Genomic DNA, 11,548 nt, shown 5'->3' with positions numbered 1-11,548 from the left:
CTCGCATTTTTCATGATCCGCTAACTTCGACCATTATTTTTGATAATCACTGAGACTCGGCATGTAACCTCTACTTCAACACGGGTAAGTAAAGGTGAAAGATAGCATGCACATGCACGTTTGTTCAGCATGACTATTTCATGGCTATACACCAGTTAACAGTTTCGGCACTTACATGGTACAAAGAAGGAAAACTCACGTGATACCCAAAGCGATTCTGGTTGGACGAGAAATTTCGACGAGCAACCGCTGCATCGTCTGCTCAACGTGATGGAAGCAATTGAACGGGACGGTGTGTTTTCCTCTACGTCAGTTATAACAAAAACCTCACGTTACATCCAAATTAGCGATGGCGTCAACATGCTGTGTTATTGGTTTCAGTAATGGGAGTAACCGACTTAAACAAGAAATTCCTCGGAGGTAGGAAAAACACCCCCGTTGGTCAAAGGGAAATAACCATTCTCACTGCACCCATTCTCACTGCCACCAACTGAGAAGGTTACATGTATTTCCCTTTGACCATGAATATGTTTCTCTATAAGTCCTTGTAGAATCTTAATCCACCAATAACTCCCTAACCGTGTGTTTGACTGGTCCCAATTTTTGTAAGGACCGTCTCAGGAATGTATAGAACCTGTTCACCAAGTTTGGTGACGATCGGTCCGTTCATTCTTGAGATCTATATGCGAACACAAACACACAAACACACAAACAAACAAACAAACACATCGACCGAAACCTATACACACCCCTATACCGGGGGTGTAAAAATGGTGGTCAGAAGAATGCAAAATTCATTACGTGCCTCGACGGTCGTTAGTGTGTGGTTGCGAACCACAAGATCAGGTGGGCATTTGTTATCGCCTGTGTGTCGTGTTTTGACAAACTTTTAGTACGACTGATGTGAGCCGAATTTATTGGGGAAAGTTCAATGAATGCAAAAAGGTATGCCAAATAGTAGTGTGTCATGTTTACTTTGCGTTGGGTTGTGGTGAAATACACAGCGGTTATCCGTTTGCGAGTTGCCTGGAACACGGTTTTTTAATAACAGCTCTCGATCTTCACATATTTTGTCATGTGAATAAGAACAGAACAAGTTCGTCAAACATATTTCTTATTTTATCTGCATTGAATGAATTTACAACGTCCTTCTTGTTAATTGTTTATTCATAAAGACTACTTGTACTGAAGAAAATGTTTCCCCCTTTCAACGGGTGGAGTAGTGCGCCGGAGTAGTGTCCCTTGCGTAGAAACGTGGGCGAATAACACGATCTGCGCATGCGGTGAAATCAACCGGAAAAGGAAAAAGACATAAGCATGCCGAAAAACGATATGCGCATCACCCGGAAAAGGAAATAAGTCGAATCTGCTCGCGATAAAAGAAGTGCGCATGTGCGAGATCTAAAATGGCCGCGGAACTGTTAACTGGTGTATTCAGTTCAATAAATGTGTGTGTGTGTTCGCACGTGCTAGCACACACCCCTGCATGAATCCACATGTACCCACAGACACACACACTGACACAGGTACATCCACACCCACACACCCCAACGCACACACACATACACGCAATCGCGCGCGCGCACACACATACATATATGTGTTTATCCCCGAGTACGCTAGTACAAGGGCTCAGCAGACTTTAATTGTGTGTCTGTGTGTCTTTCTCCACTTAACAGCTTATTGCTGGGAAACTACTGGGCGCAGTTCGTTCAAAAGTTGATACACTAACTTGATAATAGGTCCGATTGATCGTATTAAAACTTCATAATATTACCTGGGACCTAAATGCGAAATAAACCACAAAAACGACTTGGCCGTAGGAGGAGTTCACACCGGCGGGGCAACACGCAGCCATTGACCTGATAGAACAGCCGAACGCGTCACACAAAAATACGTCGATCATGACAAAGTTACACGCAAAGCGAAAGATACTTTGACGTCATTTACTTTTGTTCGGAATTTTCCGTCTGTTCCTAGCTTGTCAGTGCACAGGCGGAAGGTATCGTTCACTGGACCACTACTTCCATAGAAAGACTACAAGGTTTGTCACTCAGCTTCGAGTCGTGTTCCACTAACTTGAGAAAAAAATTATGCACAAAATAATTGCCAATGTCAAGAACCTTTGCAACTGTACAAATGCCGTGATAAATGAATGTTCTAACTATCTGTACCTTTTATATTTAGCTGCCTGTCCGCTGCATGTTTTTAAACCGTATTTTGTGCGACCAAACGTGTCTGTCAACGGCATACCACTTAGATCCTGTGCGCCTGATGATCGTCGTATGTCCGAGGAGATAGTAGTCCGATGCGATCATTGGCTAATAACCGGACGTTTAAGTTTTTATTCGGGAAACGGCTCTTCGCCAAAAACCTAAAGTGAAACTCCCGTGGGTAGCTTCCCTTTGCTGCAATATTTACATATGTTTTAGACCAATGAGCACTGGTATGCATATTCGGTGCGGGATGCATGATTTCTTACCGGCTACAGGATTGCGGCTCGCAAACGAACATTCGTCCAAATGATGGTTAAAAACAACCTGGAGCGGACGGCAGCTGAAAATTAAAGGTACATACGGTTAAAATAATCATTCAACTGTATTTATTTGACCTAACACAGACTGTAGGAAGAGGCAAACCGTCTTGAACAAAAAAATTGTCCGCAGGAATTAAGCGACTCCAAGAATACAGACGACTCGAAGTGAGTGTCAAACCTTGTAGTCTTTCTATGGAAGTAGTGGTCCAGTGAACGATACCTTCTGCCTGTGCCCCAACATCGCTTCTCAAGTTTTGACATGCGAAGCTTCGCCGTAGCTCGCAACGAAGTTGTTTTTTTATTTGTAAGAAGAGTGCTTTTCGATTCAAGATGGACGACGAAATCAGACTCAATACCATACTCATGGGTGCAACCTGGAAAATTCCAAAAACCGGCAAGAGTTGGGGTCCAGCTTTTTTAGTATTTAAAATGCCAAAAAAAAACCTCTCCTGGAACAAAAACATCGGCAGCCGATGAAACCAAAAACCGGCTGCCGGCGTGTAGCCGGCAGAGTTGCACCCATGCATAGTGAAGAATGCATTTATCGACTTTGGTTGACCCAAAGTACAAGAACTAACCGCCTCCTACCTGTATTATTTCATACTGCGATGCATTGACATGTCGAATGAAACTCGAAATCCCAGCGCTCACGCCAACTGGTCCCGGCCGTGCTCAGTCAACGAAATAGAACACATACAATTAACTTACGTCATCATCAAGTACGTAAAGTACAATTTGTGACGTAAAGTACTCAGAAAGAAGCACACCACGCGCTGGTCGAGACTACGCGCATTTGAGACGCCAAGACATGAAAAGATAACTCTCTTTTCCGCCATAGTGCCTTCCCTTGGACTGCGACGAAGTCTAGTTCCGGTAGCTTCGCCAAGTGAGCTACGCGTAGTCGACTTCGTCCAATTAAGGACAGGCTTTACAGTGTCTTGGGTGGCACGACGTATAGTGCAGGTAGTTTCTTTTGTCCGTTGCCTTTGTGTGGAGGTATGTCTCTATGTACCCCTCCTGCATTTTGAGCGTGATGTCCGTTGCCTTTGTATGGAGATCTGTCTCTATGTACCCCTCCTGCATGTTGAGCGTGATGTCCGTGGGCTTTGTATGGAGATCTGTCTCTATGTACCCCTCCTGCATTTTGAGCGTGATGTCCGTTGCCTTTGTATGGAGATCTGTCTCTATGTACCCCTCCTGCATTTTGAGCGTGATGTCCGTTGCCTTTGTATGGAGATCTGTCTCTATGTACCCCTCCTGCATTTTGAGCGTGATGTCCGTTGCCTTTGTATGGAGATCTGTCTCTATGTACACCTCCTGTATTTTGAGCGTGATGTCCGTGGGCTTTGTATGGAGATCTGTCTCTATGTACCCCTCCTGCATTTTGAGCGTGATGTCCGTGGGCTTTGTATGGAGATCTGTCTCTATGTACCCCTCCTGCATTTTGAGCGTGATGTCCGTGGGCTTTGTATGGAGATCTGTCTCTATGTACACCTCCTGAATTTTGAGCGTGATGTCCGTGGGCTTTGTATGGAGATCTGTCTCTATGTACCCCTCCTGCATTTTGAGCGTCATGTCCATGAAGGGCATTTCAACCGGCGAAGAACCCATTGTGAATTTGATGGTCGGATGGAATGAGTTGATGTGCTTCTCGAAGGTCTCAAGTTCTTCTGGTGTACCAGTCCATAGAAGGAAGATGTCATCTATGAAGCGCTTCCACGAGCTGGTATGAAGTGGAACTTGGCTTGTTTCCAGCATGCGTTCTTCCAGCCATCCCATGCCAAGAGATTAGCAATTGTCGGGGCCATAGGAGTGCCCATTGCAGTCACGTGTTCTTGTTTGTACAGTTGTCCTTCAAATGTAAGCACATTGTTGGAAAGAATGTGACGAACAACCTGTACAATCGTTGCTGGTGGTGGGGTGTTCGGTAAAGGCTTCAGTGTCAAGAAATGACGAAGTGCTGTCTCCATGTCATCATGCGGTATGTTAGTACATAACCCTCGACGTCAATGGTGACAAGGAGTGTTCCTGGGCTGAAGGGACCTTCGGTCGTGTAAGATCTTGCACAGTTTGCAGCATGTGTGTTGTGTCTTTCACGTGGCTTGGGAGTTGCACGACCAGGTCTTGAAGCCGGCTGTCCACTAACTTCGAAACTTTTACCGTAGAGCCTTCTACCCCTGAGACAATAGGTCATCCCGGAGGGTTCTCAAGGGTTTTGTGGATCTTAGGTAGGTGGTAGAAACAGTGGGTTCTGACTGTATTCAGTTCTGTTTTAGCCCATCTGTATGTTCCATCATCGATAAAACCCCTGTCATGTATATCTTCGACGATTTTGTTGGAGGCTTTAGCAATGGCAACTGTAGGATCTTTGTCTACCTTGCTGTAGTGTAGACTGTTGTTAAGTTGTCGTTCAGCTTCTTTGATGTAGTTGTCAGTGTCTTGTAGCACCACTGCTCCACCTTTGTCAGTGTCTTGTAGCACCACTGCCCAACCTTTGTCAGTGTCTTGTAGCACCACTGCCCCACCTTTGTCAGTGTCTCGTAGCACCACTGCCCCACCTTTGTCAATGTCTCGTAGCACCACTGCCCCACCTTTGTCAGTGTCTCGTAGCACCACTGCCCCACCTTTGTCAGTGTCTCGTAGCACCACTGCCCCACCTTTGTCAGTGTCTCGTAGCACCACTGCCCCACCTTTGTCAGTGTCTCGTAGCACCAATGCCCCACCTTTGTCAGTGTCTCGTAGCACCACTGCCCCACCTTTGTCAGTGTCTCGTAGCACCACTGCCCCACCTTTGTCAGTGTCTCGTAGCACCACTGCCCCACCTTTGTCAGTGTCTCGTAGCACCACTGCCCCACCTTTGTCAGTGTCTCGTAGCACCACTGCCCCACCTTTGTCAGTGTCTCGTAGCACCACTGCCCCACCTTTGTCAGTGTCTCGTAGCACCACTGCCCCACCTTTGTCAGCTGTACTGATGCGTACCTCTCTGTTCAATACCATCTGGCGTAGTTGATGGAGGGCAACACGGTGGGGTTTGTCCATGTTGTCTCTGACTCTTGAGTTGTTTGCGAACGTCTCTGCTTGATGTTGTAGATTTGTACAGTATATATCTAGAGCTCTGTCTCTTCATTTTTGCGGTTCGAAGAAAGTTTTCTTGTAAAACTTTGGTGGTTCATTTGCTTGCGTTTCAGTATATATATGTATATATACATTCACACACACACACACACACACACACACACACACACACACACACCGGCACACACATTCACGTTCACACCAGGACAGACAGACTGACAGACACAGACAGAAAGTCAGACAGACAGACTGACAAACACAGACACAGACACACACATGCACGTACGCCGGAGGCGGATGGTGGCTTTAAGGTATTCCTGGTCAGTGTGTGGTCACATAATTACAACCTCCAACCTGAACTATATAGCTCTTTGGGCGACGAGGGATTGTTTTATTGCTAGGTTATATCACTTTAAGTGTTGTGTAAATGAACACACGTTTTTTCTTATTAGTGTATGCACGGATCGGTGGGCTCACTCCGCTTCATAACTCCAGCCCGAACTGTATAGATCTTGGTGCGATGAGGAACAGTTTGTTTTTGTTTTGATCCATTAAAAAAGGCTTGGCCAAATATTTTTGGCGAAAACTGATTTTCGCACCCTAATCAGTTAAAGCATTAGTTCTCGTGTCATTTAATTCAGGTGTTCCTGATAGTCAAGTGGACGGCCTTACTGAAATGGCTAAGAAAGTTTAAATGAAATGACACGGGAATTAATGCTTTTATTGGGGTGCGAAATATGTCGGTTCTGCTCTTCAGTCTCCAAAAACCTCAGAAAACCCCCGAAACCCTCAGTCAGAAATTAAGAAAATTCGTACTTAGATCGTGTTTTGTTGACTTGTTTGATTGAAATTATAACTTACATCTGCAACTTTCACCGTTCATGGCTTTGTTTTTGTGTTCGTGTGAGGATTTGCGAAGGAGCGGAAGTAATGGAAGGAAGTGAACTCTAATGACGTACGAAAACACTGATAGCAGACGATGTGAGCGTCATTGCTGTTTTCGTTTATGATTTGAACATGTTTTCGACAGAAAAAAAAGAGAATCTTTTGTTTGATCACTGATGAAAGTTATCCATTTACGTGCGTGCGCGTGTATCCAAGTGTGTATGACGTCATCAATACTTGTGCGTTAGAGTAACAAGAGTTACCTCCCTTTCATTGAAGTTGATGCCTCGACTGACTTCGTCGAAAATCCGGCTCCAAACACAACAAGAGGCGAAGCCTTCAAGGCTCACGTAAGAAATCGACAAACAGTAACACAAACTCAATCACTCCGTCACACACACACACACACACACACACACACACACACACACACACACACACACACACACAGTAAGCATAGGTGACACTGTGCAAGAAAGCGAGACACTAGATCTAGATCTAGCCTACTTAAGCCTGTCCTTAATGAGCCCGTAGTCGACTACACGAAGCTTCGCAAAGTCTTAATACCAAAAACCCGCAGCTACGGCGTGGTACTTTGACCCCAACATCGCTTCTCAAGTTTTGACATGCGAAGCTTCGCCGTAGCTCGCAACGAAGTTGTTTGTTTTTTTTGGTAAGAAGAGTGCTTTTTGATTCAAGATGGACGACGAAATCAGACTCAATACCATAGTGAAGAATGCACTTATCGACTTTGGTCGATATCGACTAACCTCCTACCTGTATCGAATGAAACTCGAAATCCCAGCGCTCACGCCAACTGGTCCCGGCCGTGCTCAGTCAACGAAATAGAACACATACAATTAACTTACGTCATCATCAAGTACGTAAAGTACAATTTGTGACGTAAAGTACTCAGAAAGAAGCACACCACGCGCTGGTCGAGACTACGTGCATGCGCTTTCTGACTAATAAGACTGATTTGAGACGCCAAGACATGAAAAGATAAGTAGAGGTTACATGCCCATGTTCTGCGCGAACTTAGAATCCGGTTTCATTCTAGAATGGACCGGGTCCAGGTTGGAATTCTAACCCTGCGCAAGTACAGGGGTGCCATTCTAGAATGAAACCCTTGAATAAAGGGGGCCGTAATGTTTGTAGGTAAGACAGAGTTGTCTTCCCTTGAATTATCTCCACCTGCACCTTCCCTTTGATAAAATGGGGCTGATTTGTCTACCCCTGAAAAAATCCTTTGGCGATCTTGCGATGTCATGTCATGTCAAGAAAGTTGACACTCCTGAGTACGCAATAAACAAAGGCAGACCATAGCAAGGGGGACTACCAGGGCGGTATTGTTTGCAGGGCAGTTGTTTTTGTGATGAGAGCCGGTTGCGGCCGCTTGCAATGTCAGCGCTGTCTCCCTCTCGGAAATGTCCGGTTTTTTGACAATTTTTTTGACAGACAGACGGTCAGACCGACTAACCGACAGACAGACCAACAGAAGGACAGAGTGAGTTATAGAGCTGTTGTCACAGGTTTAAAAAAAAGTTGACATTATATCTTCACAATTCAGAAGACCAACTTCATGTATATGAATAAGATTAAAAGTTACAAGCGAGATCGGCAAAACACTGTCAGTCCGGAAATTTCCGTTCGTAGCAATCAGTGCTGAGTGCAGTGTCTCTCAAAATCGTAATCACTTTCAGAACATCACAATCCCAATTCACGATGTCTTTGAGTAAAGTGTAAAAAACCCGAGAAAAAAAAACCCCAACCAAACACACAAAAAACAAAAACAAAAAGAAAATTCACATTTGTGGCTTTGGCTGTGTGATAGTCTAACTGAAATGACTATTCCAACTTGGACCCAAATTCCAACCTTGCGCACGGCCGATTCTAGAATGGACCAGCAACAAGGGTTTCATTCTAGAATGGCACCCCTGTACTTGCGCAGGGTTAGAATTCCAACCTGGACCCGGTCCATTCTAGAATGAAACCGGATTCTAAGTTCGCGCAGAACACCGAGTCTCAGTGATTATCAAAAATAATGGTCGAAGTTAGCGGATCATGAAAAATGCGAGCTTCAGCGAGCTTTTTCATGACCGCGAACTGAGACCATTATTTTTGATAATCACTGAGACGAGGTATGGAACCTCTTTATCCCTCCTTTCTTCAGTTATTCAATGAAAAGAGGAGTTTTTGTGCGAAAGTTTGATCGAATCATATTCACCCAACCAGTCTACCTGCGCAGGCGATCGATTAATGCGCGGTTGTATAGTTCCGTGCAAATCATTCAATTTTGTTAACACTTCTTGTCAGTTTCCATGTTTTGAACTAAAATCAAGTACACAGTTATGTTGTCATTCTGCTGTGGCGGTAAAGGCAGATAGTGTGTGTTCTGTTCATGTTTTGGTATCGCTCAGGAAATGTTCTTTCCTCGAATGTGACTAGCAGACGAAGTTTTACACCCGTGTTCCAACGCTAAAAACTGTATGAAGTTTAGTTTTCTGGGGAAAAATAGTGTATGAAACCGCTGCATGTTCTTTAAGTTGATTAAATGTTTGCAATTGATTGCGTGTGATCTGTTTATAAAATGAAATATTGTTGAAAACTGACCGTCGGATTGCAGTCTTGTCGATGCAGCCGAAATCTGGAAGGGGAACTACTCGTGTCGCTAGGCAAAGTATGAGAGTTACTTTTCCTTGGAATCTTGCTAGCGATAAACGATTGTGCACGGCAGATCTGAATTCAGAAAACAACCAAACTCATGGATTTTATATTGCGATTCATGTGTTCAAGCCTGTAGTTGCTGGTTTAAATGCGGTATGGTTGTATTGTTTGCTCCAGAAATGTATATTTTGTACATTAGAGTGTTCTGAACTTTTGAGTCGCAAAAAGTAGATCCACAATGTGTACAGTCTCTACCCATGAGCTATCGAGGATTCAGGCCCGTTGTTGGGTAAGTGATTTTGGTTGTTGGGTAAGTTACCGAAAAATAACTAGCCCTACAAGTTTACAGAGAGAAAGAAGCAGATGGGGGGATAACTCTCTTTTCCGCCATAGTGCCTTCCAACTAGTCTCGGCCCGCTCAAAATAATGAGCCAAAATGACCGAGACTTTCAGTAATTCCTTCGCGTGACGTCTAACCCTCTTACGCCATAATGTGACGTCTTCAAATGACGAAATGTTAAAGTTTCTACCACAGACATACACACGCACACACGCACACACACACACACACACGCACAGACAGACAAAGTTACGATCGCATAGGCTACACTTACGTGAGCCAAAAATAAGAGTGCAAGAAACATGAATCAGGCACGACTTCTCACTTTCTTCACTTTGAAGATAGATTTAGTTATGCATACATGTAGTAGATGAGAATCAAACAAGTCGCGTAAGGCGAAAATACAACATTTAGTCAAGTAGCTGTCGAACTCACAGAATGAAACTGAACGCAATGCAACGCAGCAAGACCGTATACTCGTAGCATCGTCAGTCCACCGCTCATGGCAAAGGCAGTGAAATTGACAAGAAGAGCGGGGTAGTAGTTGCGCTGAGAAGGATAGCACGCTTTTCTGTACCTCTCTTCGTTTTAACTTTCTGAGCGTGTTTTCAATCCAAACATATCATATCTATATGTTTTTGGAATCAGGAACCGACAAGGAATAAGATGAAAGTGTTTTTAAATTGATTTCGAAAATTTAATTTTGATCATAATTTTTATATTTTTAATTTTCAGAGCTTGTTTTTAATCCAAATATAACATATTTATATGTTTTTGGACTCAGAAAATGATGGAGAATAAGATGAACGTAAATTTGGATCGTTTTATAAAAAAAATTTTTTTTTTACAATTTTCAGATTTTTAATGACCAAAGTCATAAATTAATTTTTAAGCCACCAAGCTGAAATGCAATACCGAAGTCCGGGCTTCGTCGGAGATTACTTGACCAAAATTTCAACCGATTTGGTTGAAAAATGAGAGCGTGACAGTGCCGCCTCAACTTTCACGAAAAGCCGGATATGACGTCATCAAAGACATTTATCAAAAAATGAAAAAAAATGTCTGAGGATATCATACCCAGGAACTCTCATGTCAAATTTCATAAAGATCGGTCTAGTAGTTTAGTCTGAATCGCTCTACACACACACAGACAGACAGACAGACAGACAGACACACATACACCACGACCCTCGTCTCGATTCCCCCCTCTCTGTTAAAACATTTAGTCAAAACTTGACTAAATGTAAAAAGGTAGGTTGTTGGAACGTTTATTATTGACAAAACAATACATAAATAGATCCCTGCGCCTTGAGTGTGAGTCTGGAGATACGCGCGCGATATAAGACTTCATATAATATACATTCACAAATATATCGACCCAACGGTTTTGTCCATAACAAACGTTCCAACAACCTACCTTTCTTGTTTTTTTATTCTGAATTTTGGAACGTTGGCATGGCAGTCTCTTTGTTTTTGGATTTATTTATAGTAGATGAGGGTTTCGGAGTTTTTCGGTTGTTTTCGGAGTCAAGTAGTAACATGGTAGACGGTAAACGGAAAGGGTAGCTTTAGCCCCAGAAAACTGATTCAGGGCAGCACTGACAGACTTGGCCCCTAGTTTATGATACACAATAGTTTGCACAACCGACCGCCTGCGGGAGATAACATTAATTGGACATCAAAGGGCCAGGGTATTGTGTGACATGCCTGGCGTCAGGAATGTAGATCCAATTCAGTGGGAAAACTGTTGTCATCAGAAAAAAAAACTCTCTCTCTCTCTCTCTCTCTCTCTCTCTCTCTCTCTCTCTCTCTCTCTCTCTCTCTCTCTCTCTTTCTCTCTCTCTCTCTCTGTCTCTCTCCCTTTCTCTCTATGTCAGTCTCTCTCTTTCACTCTGTGCCGGGTAGCTATCTCTCTCTCTCTCTCTCTCTCTCTCTCCGTCTCTCTCTCGAGCTCTCAGTCTGCCTGTATGCCCCTCTGTGTATCGCTCTCTCCCTTTCTCTCTCTGTCTCTCTGTCTGTCTGTCTCCCTGTCTCTCTCTCACACT

General features: G+C 43.9%; 1 protein-coding gene across 1 annotated transcript in view; it reads left to right on the top strand.

Moving 5' to 3' along the window:
* The first annotated feature begins 2,516 nt into the window (after nucleotides 1-2,516).
* LOC138973899 (probable methyltransferase-like protein 24) overlaps nucleotides 2,517-11,548 on the top strand; it is an 85,541-nt gene continuing 76,509 nt past the window's right edge. Inside the window, exon 1 of the mRNA XM_070346598.1 lies at nucleotides 2,517-2,569. The gene's annotated coding sequence lies outside the window, so the exon portion shown is untranslated. The remainder of the gene's footprint in view (nucleotides 2,570-11,548) is intronic.

Source organism: Littorina saxatilis, linkage group LG8, assembly GCF_037325665.1.
Source record: "Littorina saxatilis isolate snail1 linkage group LG8, US_GU_Lsax_2.0, whole genome shotgun sequence".
Lineage (NCBI taxonomy): Eukaryota > Metazoa > Mollusca > Gastropoda > Littorinimorpha > Littorinidae > Littorina > Littorina saxatilis.
This window is presented reverse-complemented; position numbering and strand designations above follow the sequence as displayed.